The sequence below is a fragment of the Somniosus microcephalus genome, unplaced genomic scaffold (genome assembly GCF_052327205.1).
Source record: "Somniosus microcephalus isolate GS21.2 unplaced genomic scaffold, FLI_Smic_1.0 unresolved_chr1, whole genome shotgun sequence".
In the NCBI taxonomy this organism is placed as follows: Eukaryota; Metazoa; Chordata; class Chondrichthyes; order Squaliformes; family Somniosidae; genus Somniosus; species Somniosus microcephalus.
This window is the reverse complement of record NW_028225179.1, coordinates 94710847-94730931: the sequence shown is the minus strand read 5'-3', so window position 1 is coordinate 94730931 and position 20085 is coordinate 94710847.

The window sequence follows — 20085 nt, the reverse complement described above, 5'->3', positions numbered from 1 at the left end:
TCATCCCCAACCAGATGCATCACTCCAAACTAACCCATCAACACAAATGGACCAATCACCCGAAACGGACCCTTCAAATCAAACTGACTAATCACCGCAAACAGACCCATCACTCCAAACTGAACCATCAAAATTAACTGACCAATCACACCAAACTGACCCATCATAAGAACATAAGAACATAAGAAATAGGAGCAGGAGTAGGCCATCGGCCCCTCGAGCCTGCTCCACCATTCAATAAGATCATGGCTGATCTGATCCTAACCGCCAATCCACTATCACAGAACCATCTCCTGAATCTAACAGAATTAGACACATAAAATAGGAGCAGGATCAGGCTACACGGCCCTTGGGCCCGCTCCGCTATCCACAGGGCCATGACCGATCCAAACCTAGACTCATGTCCAAATTCCTGTCCGCTCCCCGTAACCATTAATTCCCTTTACTTCTAGGAAACTGTTTATTTCTGTTTTAAATTTATGTAATGATGTAGCTTCTACAGCTTTTTGGGGCAGCATATTCCATGGACCTACCACCCTCTGAGTGAAGTAGTTCCTCCTCATCTCAGTTTTGAAAGAGCAGCCCCTTATTCTAAGACTATGCCCCCTAGTTCTAGTTTCACCCATCATCAGGAACATCTTCCCCACATCCACCCGATCCAACCCCTTCACAATCTTATATGTTTCAATCAGATCGCCTCTCATTCTTCTGAACTCCAATGAGTAGAGTCCCAATCTACTCAACCTCTCCACATATGTCCATCCCCTCATCCCCGGGTTAACCGAGTGAACCTTCCTTGCACTGACTCGAGAGCAAGTATGTCCTTTCTTAAGTATGGACACCAAAACTGTATGCAGTATTCCAGGTGTGGTCTCACCAATACCTTGTACAACTGAAGCAATACCTCCCTATTATTATATTTTATCCCTCTAGCAATGAAAGCCAACATTCCATTGGCATTCTTAATCATTGTGGCACCTGCATACTAACCTTTTGAGTTTCGTGCACCAGGACCCCCAGATCCCTTTGTACTTCAGTACTTTCCATTATCTTTCCATTAAGATAATAACTTGCTCTACGATTTTTCCTGCCAAAGTGCATAACCTCACACTTTCCAGTATTGTATTCCATCTGCCAAATCTCTGCCCACTTACTTAGTCTGTCTATGTCCCCTTGCTGGTTTTTTATGTCCTCCTCACTCACTACTTTCCCTCCCATTTTAGTATCATCTGCAAGCTTTGATATGTTACACTCGGCCCCCTCCTCCAAATCGTTAATATAGATTGTAAAGAGTTTTGGACCCAGCACTGACCCCTGCGGAACACCACTAGTTACTGATTGCCAGTCTGAGAATGAACCATTTATCCCAACTCTCTGCCTTCCGTTAGATAGCCAATCCGCTATCCATGCCAGAATATTACCCCCAATCCCGTGATTTTTTATCTTCAGCAATAATCTTTTGTGTGGCATCTTGTCAAATGCTTTTTGGAAGTCTAAATACACTACATCCACTGGTTCCCCTTTATCCACCCTATATGTTACTTCCTCAAAGAACTCCAGCAAATTTGTCAAACATGACTTCCCCTTCATAAAACCATGCTGACTTTGTCCTATTAAATTATGATTATCCAAATGTCCTGTTACTGTCTCCTTAATAATGGACTCCAAAATTTTACCTACCACAGATGTTAGGCTAACCGGTCTATAGTTTCCAGCCTTCTGTCTACTGCCCTTTTTAAATAAGGGTGTTACATTAGCAGTTTTCCAGTCTGCCGTGACCTTTGCTGAGTCCAGGGAGTTTTGGAAAATTATTAGCAATGCATCCACAATCCCTACCGCGGCTTCCCTCAAGACCCTAGGGTGTAAGCCATCAGGTCCAGGTGATGTATCTGCCTTGAGTCCCATTATTTTACCGAGTACCACTTCCTTCGTGATTTTGATCGTGTTTAGCTCCTCCCCCCCATTAGCCCCCTGTTTGTCCAGTGTTGGGATATTCTTCGTGTCTTCTACTGTAAAGAATGATATAAAATATTCATTCATTGTTTTGCCATCTCCTTATTTCCCACCATTAATTTCCCAGTCTCATCCTCTAAGGGACCAACATTTACTTTATCCACCCTTTTTCTTTTTATATAACTATAAAAACTCTTACTATCTGTTTTTATATTTTTTGCTAATTTACTGACAAACTGACCAATTACTGCAAACTGAACTATCAAGAGAAACTGTCCAATCATCCCAAACTGACGCATCACTCCAAGCTGACCCATCAACACAAGCTGCCCATTCACCACAAGCTGCCCCATCAACACATACTGATGCATCACCCCCAAACTGACCCATCAACACAAACTGGCCCATCAAAACAAACTGACGAATCATCCAAAACTGACACATCTCTCCAAACTTACTCATTGACACAAACTGACCAATCACACAAACTGGCATCAACACAATCTGACCATTCACCACAAACTGAACCATCAACACAAACTGACGAATCACCCCCGAACTGACCAATCACCCCAAACTGAACTATCACCCAAATTGACCCATCAACTCAAATTGACCAAACAACCCCAAACTGACCCAACAGCCCAAAGTGACCAGTCAGACTCAAACTGACCTACCAACACAAACTGACCAATCACCTCCAAACTGACGAATCACCCACAAATTGACCAATCACACCCAACTGACTAAGCACTGCCAAATTGAAGCATCACCCCAAACTGACCCATCAATAAAACTGACCAATCCCTGCAAACTGACGCATCAACACAAACTGACCAAACACCCCCAAACCGAGGCATCACTCCAAACTGATGCATCAACACAAATGGACCAATCACCCAAACTGACCTGTCAACACAAACTGACTATTCACTGCAAACTGACCAATCAACAAAAACTGATGAAAAACCCCCAAACTGACCCATCACCCCAAACTGACCCATCAACAAAACTGACCAATCCCTGCAAACTGACGCATCAACACAAACTGACCAAACACCCCCAAACCGAGACATTACCCCAACTGACGCATCAACACAAATCGACCAATCACCCAAACTGACCCATCAACACAAATTGACCATTCACTGCAAACTGAACAATCAACAGAAACTGACAAAGTACCCTCAAACTAAACCATCGCACAAAATTGACCCATTAACACAAACAGACGAATCATCCCAAACTGATGCATCACTCCAACTGACCCATCATTACAAACTGACCAATCACAGCAAACTGACCAATCAACACAAACTGACCAAACACTCCCAAACTGACTAATCACCCACAGGCTGACAATTCGCATCCAATCTGATCCATCAACACAAACTGATCCATCACCCCTAACTGACAAATCACCAAATAATTACCGATCATCCCAAAATGTTGCATCACCACAATCTGACCAATCGCATCCTATCTGACCCATCAACATAGACTGACCAATCACACAAACTGACATATCAACACAAACTGACCAATCACCCCAAACTGACCAATCACCCCAAACTGAACCACCAACACAAGCTGACCAATAACCCCCCAAACTGACCAATCACTGCAAACTGAACCATCACCCCAAACTAAGCAATCGCATTAAATGTGACCCATCAACACAAATTGAACATTCACTGCAAACTGACCCAGCAACACAAACTGACCAAACAAACAAACTGACCCATCATCACAAACTGCCCAATCAGCCCAAATTGACCAACCACTCCAAACTGACCCATCAACCGAAACTGACCAATCACCCCAAACTGACCCATCAACACAGCTGACCCATCACCACAAACAGACCCATCAACACAAAATGAACAATCATCCCCAAACTGGAGCACCACTCCAAACTGACCCATCATCTAAAACTGACCAATCACCCCAAACTGACCCAACAACACACACGGAACAATGACCCCAAACTGACCCATCAACACAAACTGACCAATCACCGCAAACAGACACATCACTCCAAACTGACCCATCAACATTAACTGACCAATCACCCCAAACTAACCCACCAGCAGAAAATGACCAATCACCACAAACTGACCCATCAAGACAAACAGTCCAATCACCCCAAACTGATACATCACTCCAAACTGACACATCAACACCAACTGACCATTCACTGCAAACTGACCCATCAACAAAAACTGACCGATCAAATAAACTGACCCATCAACACAAACTGACCAGTCGCCCCAAATTGACAAATCACCCCATACTGACCCCATCAACAGAAACTGACCAAACACACCCAAGCTGACACATCACTGCAAACTGACCGATCACTGCAAACTTCTCCCTCACCCAAAAATGACGAATCACCCAAACTGATCCATCAATACACACTGACAAATCAACATAAACTGACCAATCCCCCCAAACTGACCCATCAACAAAAAAATGACCAATCACCCCAAACTGACTAATCAACAAATACCATTCAATCACCTTAACTGACCCTTAACCACAAACTGACAATTCAACCCCAAACTGACGCATCACTCCAAACTGACCCATCAACACAAACTGACCAATTACCCCAAACTGACCCATCAACAAAATTGACCAGTGCAAACTGACGCATCAACGCAAACTAACCAATCACCCACAAACCGAGGCATTACCCCAAATTGAAGCATCAACACAAATCGAACAATGACCCAAACTGACCCATCAACACATACTGACCATTCACTGCAAACTGACCAATCAACACAAACTTACGGAGCACCCCTAAACTGACCCATCCCCCAAAATTGACCCTTCAATGCAAACAGACGAATCATCCCAAACTGATGCATCACTCCTTACTGACCCATCAACACAAACTGACCAATCACAACAAACTGACCAATCAACACAAATTCACCAAACACCCCCAAACTGATCAATCACACACAAACTGACCAATCACATCCAATCTGATCCATCAACACAAATTGATTCATCACCCCAAACTGACCAATCACAAAATAATTACCGATCATCCCAAACTGTCGCATCACCACAAATTGACCAATCACATCCAATCTGACACTTCAACACAGACTGACCATTCACCACAAACTGACCCATCAACACAAACTGACCAATCACATAACTGAGACATTCAACACAAATTGACCAATCACCCCAAACTGACCAATCACCCCAAACTGACCTGCGAACACAAACTGACCAATAACGCCACAAACTGACAAATCACTGCAAACTGACCAATCACTGCAAACTGAAACATCACCCCAAACTGACCAATCGCATTCAATGTGACCCATCAACACAAACTGACCATTCTCCGATAACTGACCCATCAACACAAACTGGCCATAAACACAAACTGACCCATCAACACAAACTGCCCAATCAGCCCAAATTGACCAATCACCCCAAACTGACCCTTCAACACAATCTGACCAATGACCGCAAACAGACCCATCAACACAAAGTGAACAATCATCCCCAAACAGACGCATCACTCCAAAATGACCCATCACCTAAAATTGACCAATCACCCCAAACTGCCCGATCAACACAAACGGACTAATCACCGCAAACAGACCCATCACTCCGAACTGACCCATCAACATTAACTGACCAATCACTCCAAACTGACCCATCAGCAGAAACTGACCAATTACCACAAACTGAATCATCAAGACAAACTGACCAATCACCCCAAACTGACGCATCACTCCAAACTGACCCATCTCAACAAACTGACCCAATCACCCAAACTTACCCACCAACACAAACTGACCAATCACAACAAACTGACCAATCAACACAAATTCACCAAACACCCCCAAACTGATCAATCACACACAAACTGACCAATCACATCCAATCTGATCCATCAACACAAATTGATTCATCACCCCAAACTGACCAATCACAAAATAATTACCGATCATCCCAAACTGTCGCATCACCACAAATTGACCAATCACATCCAATCTGACACTTCAACACAGACTGACCATTCACCACAAACTGACCCATCAACACAAACTGACCAATCACATAACTGAGACATTCAACACAAATTGACCAATCACCCCAAACTGACCAATCACCCCAAACTGACCTGCGAACACAAACTGACCAATAACGCCACAAACTGACAAATCACTGCAAACTGACCAATCACTGCAAACTGAAACATCACCCCAAACTGACCAATTGCATTCAATGTGACCCATCAACACAAACTGACCATTCTCCGATAACTGACCCATCAACACAAACTGGCCATAAACACAAACTGACCCATCAACACAAACTGCCCATTCAGCCCAAATTGACCAATCACCCCAAACTGACCCTTCAACACAATCTGACCAATGACCGCAAACAGACCCATCAACTCAAAGTGAACAATCATCCCCAAACAGACGCATCACTCCAAAATGACCCATCACCTAAAATTGACCAATCACCCCAAACTGCCCGATCAACACAAACGGACTAATCACCGCAAACAGACCCATCACTCCGAACTGACCCATCAACATTAACTGACCAATCACTCCAAACTGACCCATCAGCAGAAACTGACCAATTACCACAAACTGAATCATCAAGACAAACTGACCAATCACCCCAAACTGACGCATCACTCCAAACTGACCCATCTCAACAAACTGACCCAATCACCCAAACTTACCCACCAAGACAAACTGACCATTCACCACAAACTGCCCCATCAACACATACTGACAAATCACCCCCAATCTGACACATCAACCCAAACTGACCCATCTAAACAAACTGACGAATCATCCAAAACTGACGTATCTCTCCAAACTTACCCATTGACACAATCTCACCAATCACCCAAACTGACATCAACACAATCTGACCATTCACCACAAACTGAACCATCAACACAAACTGAACCATCCCCCGAACTGAACTATCACCCAAATTGACCCATCAACACAGACTGACCATTCACTGCAAACTGACCAATCAACACAAACTGACGAAGTACCCTTAAACTGACCAATCCCCCAAAATTGACCCTTCAATGCAAACAGACGAATCATCCCAAACTGATGCATCACTCCTTACTGACCCATCAACACAAACTGACCAATCACAACAAACTGACCAATCAACACAAATTGACCAAACACCCCCAAACTGATCAAACACACACAAACTGACCAATCGCATCTAATCTGATCCATCAACACAAACTGATCAATCACCCCGAACTGACCAATCACCAAATAATTACCGATCATCCCAAACTGTCGCATCACCACAAACTGACAAATCACATCCAATCTGACACTTCAACACAGACTGACCATTCACCACAAACTGACCCATCAACACAAACTGACCAATCACATAACTGAGACATTCAACACAAACTGACCAATCACCCCAAACTGACCAATCACCCCAAACTGACCTGCGAACACAAACTGTCAAATAACCCCACAAACTGACCAATCACTCCAAACTGACCAATCACTGCAAAGTGAAACATCACCCCAAACTGACCAATCGCATTCAATGTGGCAATCAACACAAACTGACCATTCTCCAATAACTGACCCATCAACACAAGCTGGCCATAAACACAAACTGACCCATCAACACAAACTGCCCAATCAGCCCAAATTGACCAATCACCCCAAACTGACCCTTCAACACAAACTGACCAATGACCGCAAACAGACCCATCAACATAAAGTGAACAATCATCCCCAAACAGAGGCATCACTCCAAAATGACCCATCACCTAAAATTGACCAATCACCCCAAACTGACCCATCAACACAAATGGACTAATCACCGCAAACAGAACCATCACTCAAAACTGACCCATCAACATTAACTGACCAATCACTCCAAACTGACCCATCAGCAGAAACTGACCAATTACCGCAAACTGAATCATCAAGACAAACTGACCAATCACCCCAAAATGATGCATCACTCCAAACTGACCCATCTCAACAAACTGACCCAATCACCCAAACTGACCCACCAGCACAAACTGACCATTCACCACAAACTGCCCCATCAACACATACTGACAAATCACCCCCAAACTGACACATCAACCCAAACTGACCCATCAAAACAAACTGACGAATCATCCAAAACTGACGTATCTCTCCAAACTTACCCATTGACACAAACTGACCAATCACCCAAACTGACATCAACACAATCTGACCATTCAGCACAAACTGAACCATCAACACAAACTGAAGAATAACCCCCGAACTGAACCATCCCCCCAAACTGAACTATCACCCAAATTGACCCATCAACTCAAATTGACCAAACAACCCAAAACCGACCCATCAGCCCAAAGTGGCCAGTCAGCCCCAAACTGACCAACCAACACAAACTGACCAATCATCTCCAAACTGACGAATCACCCACAAACTGACCAATCACTCCAAACTGACCAACCACTGCCAAATTGACACCTCCCTCCCAAATGACCCATCAACAAAACTGACCAATCCCTGCAAACTGATGCATCAACACAAACTGACCAAATACCCCGAAACCGAGACATCACTCCAAGCTGCCGCATCAACACAAATCGACCAATCACCCAAACTGACCCGTCAACAAAAACTGACCATTCATTGCAAACTGACCAATCAACACCAACTGACGAAAAACCCTCAAACTGACCCATCACCCAAAACTAACCCATCAACACAAAACAGACGAATCATCCCAAACTGATGCATCACTCCAAACTGACCCATCAACACAAACTGACCAATCGCATCCAATCTGATCCATCAACACAAACTGATCCATCAGCCCTAACTGAACAATCACCAAAACATTACCGATCATCCCAAACAGTTGCATCACCACAAACTGACCAATCGCATCCAAACTTACCCATCAAGGCAAACTGAACAATCACCCCAAACTGACCAATCACCCCAAACTGACACACCAACACAAACTGACCAATAACCATCAAACTGACCCATCACTGCAAACTGACCAATCGCATTCAACGTGAACCATCGACACAAACTGAACATTCACCGCAAACTGACCTATCAACACAAGCTGACCAAACACACAAACTGACCCATCAGCTCAAGCTGACCAATCAGCCCCAATTGACCAATCACCCCAAACTAACAATTCAACACAATCTGACCAATCACCCACAATTGACCCATCACTGCAAACTGACCAATCACTGCAAACTGACCCATCACCCCAAACTGACCAAGCACTCAAACTGACTCATCGACACAAACTGTCCAATCAACGCACACTGCACAATCACTCCCAAGCTGAAGCATCACTCCAAACTGAAAATCAACCCAAACTGAACATTCACTCAAAACTGACCCATCAACACAAACTGACCAATCACCCCAAACTGAAGCATGAATACAAACTGACCAATCACCGGAAACAAACCCATCAACACAAACTGAAGAAGCACCCCCAAACAGATGCATCACTCCAAACTGACCAATCAACCAAAAGTGAGCAATCGCCCCAAATTGACCCATCAACACAAATGGACCAATCACCCCAAACTGACACATCAACACAAATTGACCAATCAATGGAAACAGACCAGTCTCTCCAAATTGACCCATCAACAATAACTGACCAATCACCACAAACTGACCCATCAGCACAAACTGACAAATCACCGCAAACTGACCCATCAAGACAAACTGACCAATCATCCCAAACTGACACATCACTCCAAACTGACCCATTAACACAAACTGACCATTCCCCATGAACTGCCCCATCAACACAAACTGACGAATCACACCCAAACTTACACATCACCCCAAACTGACCCATCAACACAAACTGATGAATCATCCCCAAACTGACGCAACTCTCCAAACTTACCCAGCAACACAAACGGACCAATCACCCAAACTGACATCAACAAAAACAGGCCATTCACCACAAGCTGAACCATCCACACAAGCTGACGAATCACCCACGAACTGACCCATCACCCCAAACTGACCATCACCCAAACTGTCCCACCAGCCCATACTGACCAGTCATCCCGACACTATTCAACAAGCACAAACTGACCAATCACACCCAAACTGACCAATCACCAACAAATTGACCAATCACACCAAACTGACCAATCATCTAAAAATGACCAATCTCCCCAATCTGAACCAACACAAACTGACAAATCACTGTCAAACAGACCCATCACCCCAAACTGAACAATCACCCAAATTGACGCATCAATCAAACTGACCATTCACCACAAACTGAACCATCAACACAAACAGACCAATCACCCCAAATTGACGCATCAATACAAACGGAGCAATCACCCCCAAACTGACACATCACCGTAAACTGACCCATCAACACGAACTGACCAATAACCCCAAACTGACCAATCATCCACAATTGACCAATCAACACAAACTGACCAATCACTGCCAAAATGAACAATCACCCCAAACACACCAATCGCCCCAAATTTAAACAAGCACCCTGGAGTGTATGTGCCTTTAAGAGCCCCATGTGTGCTGTAATGCCGGTAATGGCCACTCGGGCTATATAAGCCTGTATATTGTGTTGTATCAGTCAGTTCCCCTCCAGACTTTGTTTAGTAAACACCTGTCTTCAGTGTCTCTGTCAACACATGGACACAACAGTGGCAACGAGGATGGGATCGGACTTACCTGCAATTCGGCAGCACCTCAAGGACATCGATTCCTCTGGCGTCCAAAGTTGAAGAAAAATCAAGAAAAAGAAAATGCTGTGGTTTCACCAGCTAGACAAGCTGGTGGCAGGTACTGCAATAATCCAACCTGGGCGTCGGGCTGGGGCTCCAGCGGCTGGCTCTGCAGCTAGGCCAAGCAGCGAAAGCGGAGGCAAGCAGTAACAGACGGGAAGGGAGCACTCGGGAGACGGCCGGCGCTGCAAGCAGGTCGGCGTTCGGAACTAGAGAGAGAGTCCAGTGGAAACTAGTCTCCAACTGTAAATAAATAAATAAAAAGAATGGAAACCGCGGGAACCAGCGTTGTCATCGGCAGCAGCGGCGGGGAAGCGCAGGAAGTGCCATATCATTTCTGCAGAAAAGAAAGAAAAGTGCGGGAAGCGCCATTTTTTTTCTAGGATGCCTAAGTCTAGCAATATTGATGCTTTTGATAACGAGATAGAGGATTGGACCATATATGTGGAAAGAGTGGAGGTATATTGCACCGCAAATGGAATAGAAGATGAAAAAATAGCTTCAGTGCTGCTAAATCTCATGGGCGCAAAGACATACGGGCTGTTACGAAATTTAATCACTCCAGCCAAACCAAAGGACAAGAATTTTAAAGAAATTGTTGATACCCTACAGGAGCACTTAAACCCAACACCGCTGCTGATAGTGGAACGATTCAAATTCTTCAAGAGAAATCAACACAAGAATGACAGTAACGCTGATTACCTCACCGAATTAAGAAAGCTATCAAAACACTGCCAATTCGGGGCAGGACTAGCAGATTATCTTCGAGACAAATTCGTCTGCGGTCTCCTCAGTGAAGGAACACAGAAAAGGCTGCTTTCTGAAAAAGATTTAACACTGGACAAGGCTTTCAGTATAGCTGTATCATACGAAGCAGCCGCAAGAGGAGCTGCAGAGATACAACAAAAGACACAGGACTTTGGCACCCATGAAATGACACAAGGTTTCGACAGGTGTTATCGCTGCAGCAGATCCTCCCATGAGCAGAGGGACTGCTGGTTCAAGGACAAAGCATACAGTCAATGTGGAAAGATTGGACACATCGCACGGGTATGCCGATCTGAACAAAAAAAATCCATGGACAGGAACAAAAATCAATAAAGAAAAGTACAGAAAGGTACAAATGATGACGTACAGTAGCTCCGAAGACCAGAAGAGCAATAGCGACTCTGAAAACAAGAGACTAATCTGTCTCAAATTACATAATGTAATTGCCAAAGATGATTACCAGACCATTTGGGTTACCCTCACGATAGCAGGGTCCCCAGTTAAAATGGAGCTAGATACAGGATCAGCTCTGACCATCATAAATCGACGGGATTACGAGCGGCTATTTCCGCACTTACCTTTAAAAGACACATCCATTATCTTGAAAACATATACGGGGCAGAAAGTATACCCCAAATGAAAAATAAGGATGCCTGTTGTATACAACGGCAAGGAAATACAAAAGTTGTATTTATACATTCCACAAGATGGTGGTCCACCGCTGTTGCGACGTGAATGGATCAGGAAAATACGTTTAGACTGGCACTCCATTCAGGCACTGACAGTGACCAGTAAGAAAAAAAACGATGATGACGTCATACCTGAACGATTAAAAGACATCTTGGCCAACGGCAAAGAAGTGTTTCAAGAGAAACTAGGAAACTTGAAAGGCATCACCGCCTCAATAAAAGTGGAAGATGCAGCAATTCCCAAGTTTTTTAAGGCAAGACCGGTGCCATACGCAATTCGTCCAGCAGTCGACGCAGAGCTGGATAATTTGGAAAAGGCAGGCGTATTATCCAAAATAGATTGGAGCGAGTGGGCAACACCCATCGTCCCAGTCATGAAGAAAGCATTGAATAATGATAAATCTGAAGAACAGAGAAAAATTCGCATCTGTGGAGACTTCAAGGTGACTGTAAACCCGGTCCTTCACATGGTGCAGTATCCTCTTCCGAGAATAGAAGATATTTTTGCCTCACTATCCGGAGGGAAACGTTTCACCAAAATTGACTTGGCATAAGCATATCTACAGATGGAGGTTGAAGAGGCCTCTAATAATATCTCACCATAAATACACACAAAGGTCTGTACCAGTACAATCGACTGGTTCTCGGAGTAGCATCCGCTCCAGCTATCTGGCAAAGAGCTATGGAGCAAGTCCTCCAAGGGATTCCGGGGACTCAATGCTACCTAGACGACATCTTTGTAACAGGAGAAAACGACAACGAGCACCTTGCCAATTTGGAGCAGGTGCTCACTCGGCTGAGAGAACGGGGCCTACGAGCAAATCGCCCTAAGTGCGAAGTTTTCCAAAATCAAATATCATATTGTGACCACATAATTAATAAGGAAGGGTTGCATAAGTCACCGGGAAAAATTGAAGCGGTCATAAAAGCCCCAGCACCTGAAAATGTTTCACAATTAAGGTTGTTCCTGGGATTAATAAATTACTATCATAAATTTTTACCGAACTTATCAACTCTTCCACACCCTCTTAATGAACTGCTACAAAGAGGAGTAATTTGGAAATGGAGCGAAGACTGTAAACGTGCCTTCCATAAATGCAAAGACTTAATCACGTCCAAAGAAGTTTTGGCTCATTACAACCCATCACTGCCAATCAGACTGGCGTGCGATGCATCCCCTTACGGCATAGGAGCAGTATTATCGCATAAATTCCCTGATGGCTCGGAACGGCCGATAGCTTTTGCGTCACGCTCATTGAACTCAGCTGAGCGTAACTATGCCCAAATCGACAGGGAAGCACTCAGCCTGTTTTGCGGAGTGAAAAAATTCAACCATTACCTACACGGACTAAAATTTACATTGTTGACTGATCAGCAAACCCTCTTCTCCATATTCAACCCTAAAAAGGGTGTTCCCATTATGACAGCGCAAAGGCTACTGAGGTGGTCCCTATTTCTAGGGGCATACCAATGCAACATAGAATACAAAGGAACAAAACAGCATGGGAATGCTGACGGGTTATCGCGACTACCGTTGCCAACGTTAGAAGAAGCACCTACAGTAGATCCAGTGGAGATTTTCCACACTACCATAGTCGAATGTCTACCAGTAACAAATTCTGCCATTGAAAGGGAAACTAGAAATGACACGACTCTCTCACGCGTCTACGATTTAACAGTGAATGGATGACCAGCACATGGCGAACCACTGTTGCCAGCATTCTCGCAAAGAAGAGAACAGCTGTCAGTGTGCCGAGGAACCTTGATGTGTGGATCCAGAGTGGTGATTCCACCCAAACTCCAGGATAAAGTTCTAAAGGAGCTTCACGAGGGGCATCTGGGTGGAGTGAAAATGAAAAACCTAGCCAGGGCGCTTGTATGGTGGCTAGGTATCGATGGAGACATCAAAGAAATGCCCAAGAGCTGACTAGGATGCCAGAAGCTCCAAAACGCTCCACCACAAGCCCCTCTACATCCTTGGGAGTGGCCCTAATCTCCCTGGCAAAGGGTGCACATCGACTTTGCTGGTCCATTTATGGACTCAATGTTCTTAATCGCTGTTGATGCACACTCCAAGTGGCCGGAGGTAATAAAGATGTCCTCCACCACCACGGAAAAAAACATCACAATATTAAGGACCATATTTGCCAGGAATGGGCTGCTGGAACAGATCTGTTCTGATAATGGACCGCAATTTGTGTCCGAAGAATTCAGGAATTTCTTAAAAAACAATGGGGTTAAGCACTACACGTCCGCCCCACACCATCCCGCCACCAATGGATTGGCTGAAAGGTTTGTCCAGACCTTCAAGAAGGCCATAAAGGCCATGGGTAATGAAGACATAAAGCTTCAGCACAAGGTGGATAACTTCTTTTTCGCATACAGAAATGCAACACATATAGTTACAAACCAAACTCCCGCCATGATGTTCTTCAATAGAAGCCTAAGATGCCGGCTGGATTTGATCAAGCCAAACATCAGAAGGGACGTGGAGAATCGGCAATTTCAAGGCAGATAGGTCAACAAGTTTTGGCCCGGGACTACCGTACCGAGAAATGGCAGCCTGGAACTATCTGCACACGACTAGGACCGCTGATGTATACCGTGGACATCCGAGAAAGCATAATAAGGCGCCATGCTGACCAAATCATAGAGTCATCCGAAAAGGGACAACCTACACCACAACTCTATACGCCTAATGATGAAGTAGAGATACCCATATCTACCTCCGATCCGGTGATACTGGAACCCGATGAACCCGACACTGGCATTCAAGCCGAATCAGCCTTGCCAAAAGAACCTACTACACCACCAGAAACTACTACACCACCGAGGCGTTATCCGGACCGAGTCAGGAAGACTCCAGAGAGACTGACTTATAATTTATAACTGCAGCAATATGTAGATTATTTTTCTTGTAACATGTAATTAATGATTACTTGAAATATTATGTGCTGGTTGGCTAAAAGGGGAGGAATTGTAGTGTATATGCTTTAAGAGCCCCATGTGTACTGTAATGCCGGTAATGGCCACTCGGGCTATATAAGCTTGTATATTGTGTTGTGTCAGTTAGTTCCCCTCCAGACTTTCTTTAGTAAACACCTTTGAAACCAACTCCTGTCTTCAGTGTCTCTATCAACACACGGACACAACACACTCTAAACTGACCGTTCTCAAAAAATGACCATTCACACCAATCTGAACCACCAACAGAAACTGACCAAACACTGTACAATTAACAATCACCCCAAACTGACCCATCAACACAAACCGCCCCATTAGCACATACAGACTAATCACCCCCAGTCTGACCCATCAGCACAAAATAACAAATCAGCCCAAGCTGACCCATCACCCCAAACTGACCAAACATCCAAATGGACACATCAAAATAAACTGACCAATCACCCCCAAACTGAATAATAATCCCAAACCGATCGATCATTCCAAACAGAACCAATCACCACCATACTGACCAATCACTGCAAATTGACCCATCAAAACAAACTGACCAATCATGGCAAACTGACCCATCACCCCAAACTGACCTATCACCCAAACTGAACCACCACCCAAAATGACCAGTCATCCCCACAAAGTTCAACAAGCACAAACTGACCAATCACCCCAAATAGACCAATCACCAACAAATTGACAATCACACCAAACTGGCCAACCAATGCTAAATTGATCAATCACCACATACTGACCAATCACCCCCAAACTAACCAAACATCCCAAACTGACCAATCACCCAAATTGACGCATCAAATCAAACTGACCATTCACCACAAACTGAACCATCAACACAAACTGACCAATCACCCACAATTGACCAATCAGACGAAACTGAACAATCACTGCCAAAATGAACAATCACCCCAAACACACCAATCAACCCCAATTTTAACAAGCACCCCAAACTGAACATTCCCAAAAAATGGTCGGTCACGCCAATCTCAGCCATCAACACAAACTGACCAATCACCATTCAATTACCATCAACCCAAACTGACCCATCAACACAAATTGCCACATCAACACATACAGACCAATCACTCCCAGTCTGAACCATCAACACAAAATAACAAATCACCCTAAGCTGACCCATCACCCCAAACTGACCAATCACCAAAATGGACAAATCAACACAAACTGAAGAATCACCCGCAAACTGAACAATAATCCCAAACTGAACCATCATTCCAAACTGAACCAATCACCACCATACTGACCCATCACTGCAAACTGACCCATCAAAACAAACTGACCAATCACGGCAAATTGACCCATCAACACTAACTGACCAATGACGGCAAACTGACCCATCACCTCAAACTGACCAATCGCATCCAATATGGCCCTTCAACACAAACTGAATATTCACCGCAAACTGACCCATCAACACAAACTGACCGATCATAAAAACTGACCCATCAACACAAACTGAACAATCACCCCCAAACTGATCAATCACTGCAAACTGACCAATCACTGTAAACTGATCCATCACCCCAAACTGACGAATCACCCAAACTGACCCATCAACACAAATCGACGACTCAACATAAACTGAACAATCATCCCCAAACTGAAGCATCACTCCAAACTGTCCCATCAACACAAACTGACAAATCACCCCAAACTAACCCATCAACAAAACAGACCAATCACCCCAAACTGATCCATCAACAACAATGACCAACCACCTCAAACTGACCCATCAACACAAACTGACCAATCAGCCACAAACTGACGCATCACTCCAAACTGACCCATCAACACAAACTGACCAATCAGCCAGAAACTGACGCATCACTCCAAACTGACCCATCAACACAAACTGACCAATCACCCCCAAACTGACACATCACCGCATACTGACCCATCAACACGAACTGACCAATCACCCCAAACTGACCAATCATCCACAATTGACCAATCAGCCCCAAACTGACGCACCACTCCAAATTGACCTATCTACACAAACTGACCAATCACCCAAAACTGATCCATCAACAAAACTGACCAATCACTGCAAACAGACACATCAAGACAAATTAACCAATCACCGCCAAAGCGAGGCATCACTCCAAACTGACGAATCAACACAAATAAAACAATCACCCAAACTGAGACATCAACACAAACTGAAGATTCACACAATCTGACCCATCAACACAAACTGACCAATCAACATATACTGACCAATGAACCCAAACTGAAGCATCACTCCTAACTGTCCCATCAACACAAACTGACCACCCACCCCAAACTGACCCATCAACAAGAACTGACCAATCACCTCAAACTGACCCATCAACAAAAACTGACTCACCACCTCAAACTGACCCATCAACACAAATTGACCAATCATCCACAAACTGACGCATCACTACAAACTGACCCATCAACACAAAATGACCAATCACCCCAAACTGACCCATCAATAAAACTGACCAATCACTGCAAAGTGACGCATCAACACAAACTAACCTATCACCGCCAAACCGAGGCGTCACTCCAATACGAAGTATCAACACAAATCGACCAATCACCCAAACAAACCCATCAACACAAACTGACCATTCACTGCAAACTGACCAATAAACACAAACTAACGATGCACCCCCAAACTGACCCATCACCCCGATCTGAAGAATCACCCAAACTGACCCATCAACACAAACTGACCAAACAACATACACTGCCAATCACCCCCAAACTGAAGCATCACTCCAAAATGCCCCATCAACACAAACTGACCAATCACCCCAAACTGACTCTTCAATACAAAGGAGCAATCACCCCCAAACTGAAACATCACCTCAAACTGACCCATCAACACGAACTGACTAATCACCCCAAACTGACCAATCATCCACAATTGACCAATCAGCCCCAAACTGACGCATCACTCCAAACTGACCTATCTACACAAACTGACCAATCACCCAAAACTGACCCATCAACAAAACTGACCAATCACTGCAAACAGACGCATCAACACAAATTAACAAATTACCGCCAAAACGAGGCATCACTCCAAACTGACGAATCAATGCAAATAAAACAATTACCCAACTGAGCCATCAACACAAACTGACCATTCACTTCAAACTGACCAATCAACACAAACTGATGAAGCACCCCCAAACTGACCCATCACCCCAACTGACAATCAACACCAACAGACGAATCATCCCAAACTGATGCATCACTCAAAACTGAGCCATCAACAAAAACTGACCATTCGCATCAAATCTGATCCATCAACACAAACTGATCCATCACCCCTAACTGACTAATCACCAAAAAATAACCGATCATCCCAAAATGTCGCATCATCAAAAACTGACCAATCGCATCCAATCTGAACCATCAACACAGACTGACCATTCACTGCAAACTGGCCCATCAACACAAACTGACTAATCACACAAACTGACTCAGCAACACAAACTGACCCATTACCCCAAACTGTCCAAACACCCCAAACTGACCCAGCAACAATAACAGACATATAACCCCCAAACCGACCCATCACTGAAACTGACTAATCACTGCAACCTGAACCATCACCCCAAAATGACCAATCGCATTCAATGTGAACCATCAACAAAAACTGACAATTCACTGCAAACTGACCCATCAATACAAACTGCCCAAACACACAAACTGACCCATTAACACAAACTGAACAATCAGCCCAAATTGACCAATCACCCCAAACTGACCCATGAACACAAACTGACCAATCACCCCAAAGTGACCCATCAGTGCAAACTGACCAATCATTGCAAACTTACCCATCACCCCAACTGACCAATCACACAAACTGACCCATCTACAAAAACTTACCAATCAACACACAGTCCAATCACCCACAAAATGATGCATCACTCCAAACTGAACCATCAACACAAACTGACCAATCACGCCAAACTGATCCATCAGCAAAAACTGACCCATCACCCCAAAATGACCCATCAGAACAAACTGACCAATCACCTAAAACTGACCCATCAACACAAACTGACCAATCAGCCCCAAACTAATGCATCACGCCAAACTGACCCATCCACTCAAACTGACCAATCACCCCAAACTGACCCATGAACAAAACTGACCAATCACTGCAAACTGACGCATCAACAGAAACTAACCAATCACCCCGACACTGAGGCATCACTGCAAACTGACGCATCAACACAAATCGACCAATCACCCAAACTGACCCATCAACACAAACTGACCATTCACTGCAAACTGGACAATCAACACAAAATGACGCAGCACCCCCAAACTGAGCCATCACACCAAACTGGCGAATCACCCACACTAGCCATCAACACAAATTGACCAATCAACGTATACTGACAAATCACCACCAAAATTAGGCATCACTCCAAACTTTCCCATCAACACAAACCGACCAATCACCCCAAAATGACCCATCAACAAAAACTAGCCAAGCACCCCAAACTGACTCATCAACAAATACTGAACAATCACCTCAAACTGACCATCAACACAAACTGACCAATCAGCGCTATGCTGACGCATCACTCCAAACCGACCCACCAACGCAAACTGACCAATCACCCAAAACTGACCCATCAACAAAACTGACCAATCACTGCAAACTGACGCATCATCACAACTTAAGCAATCACCCCCAAAGCGAGACATCACTCCAAACTGACGCATCAAAACAAATCAACCAATCACCCAAACTGACCCATCAACACAAACTGACCATTCACTGCAAACTGACCAATCAACACAGACTGACGAAGCGCCCCCAAACTGACCATCACCCTAACCAGACACAGCAACACCAACAGACGAATCATCCCA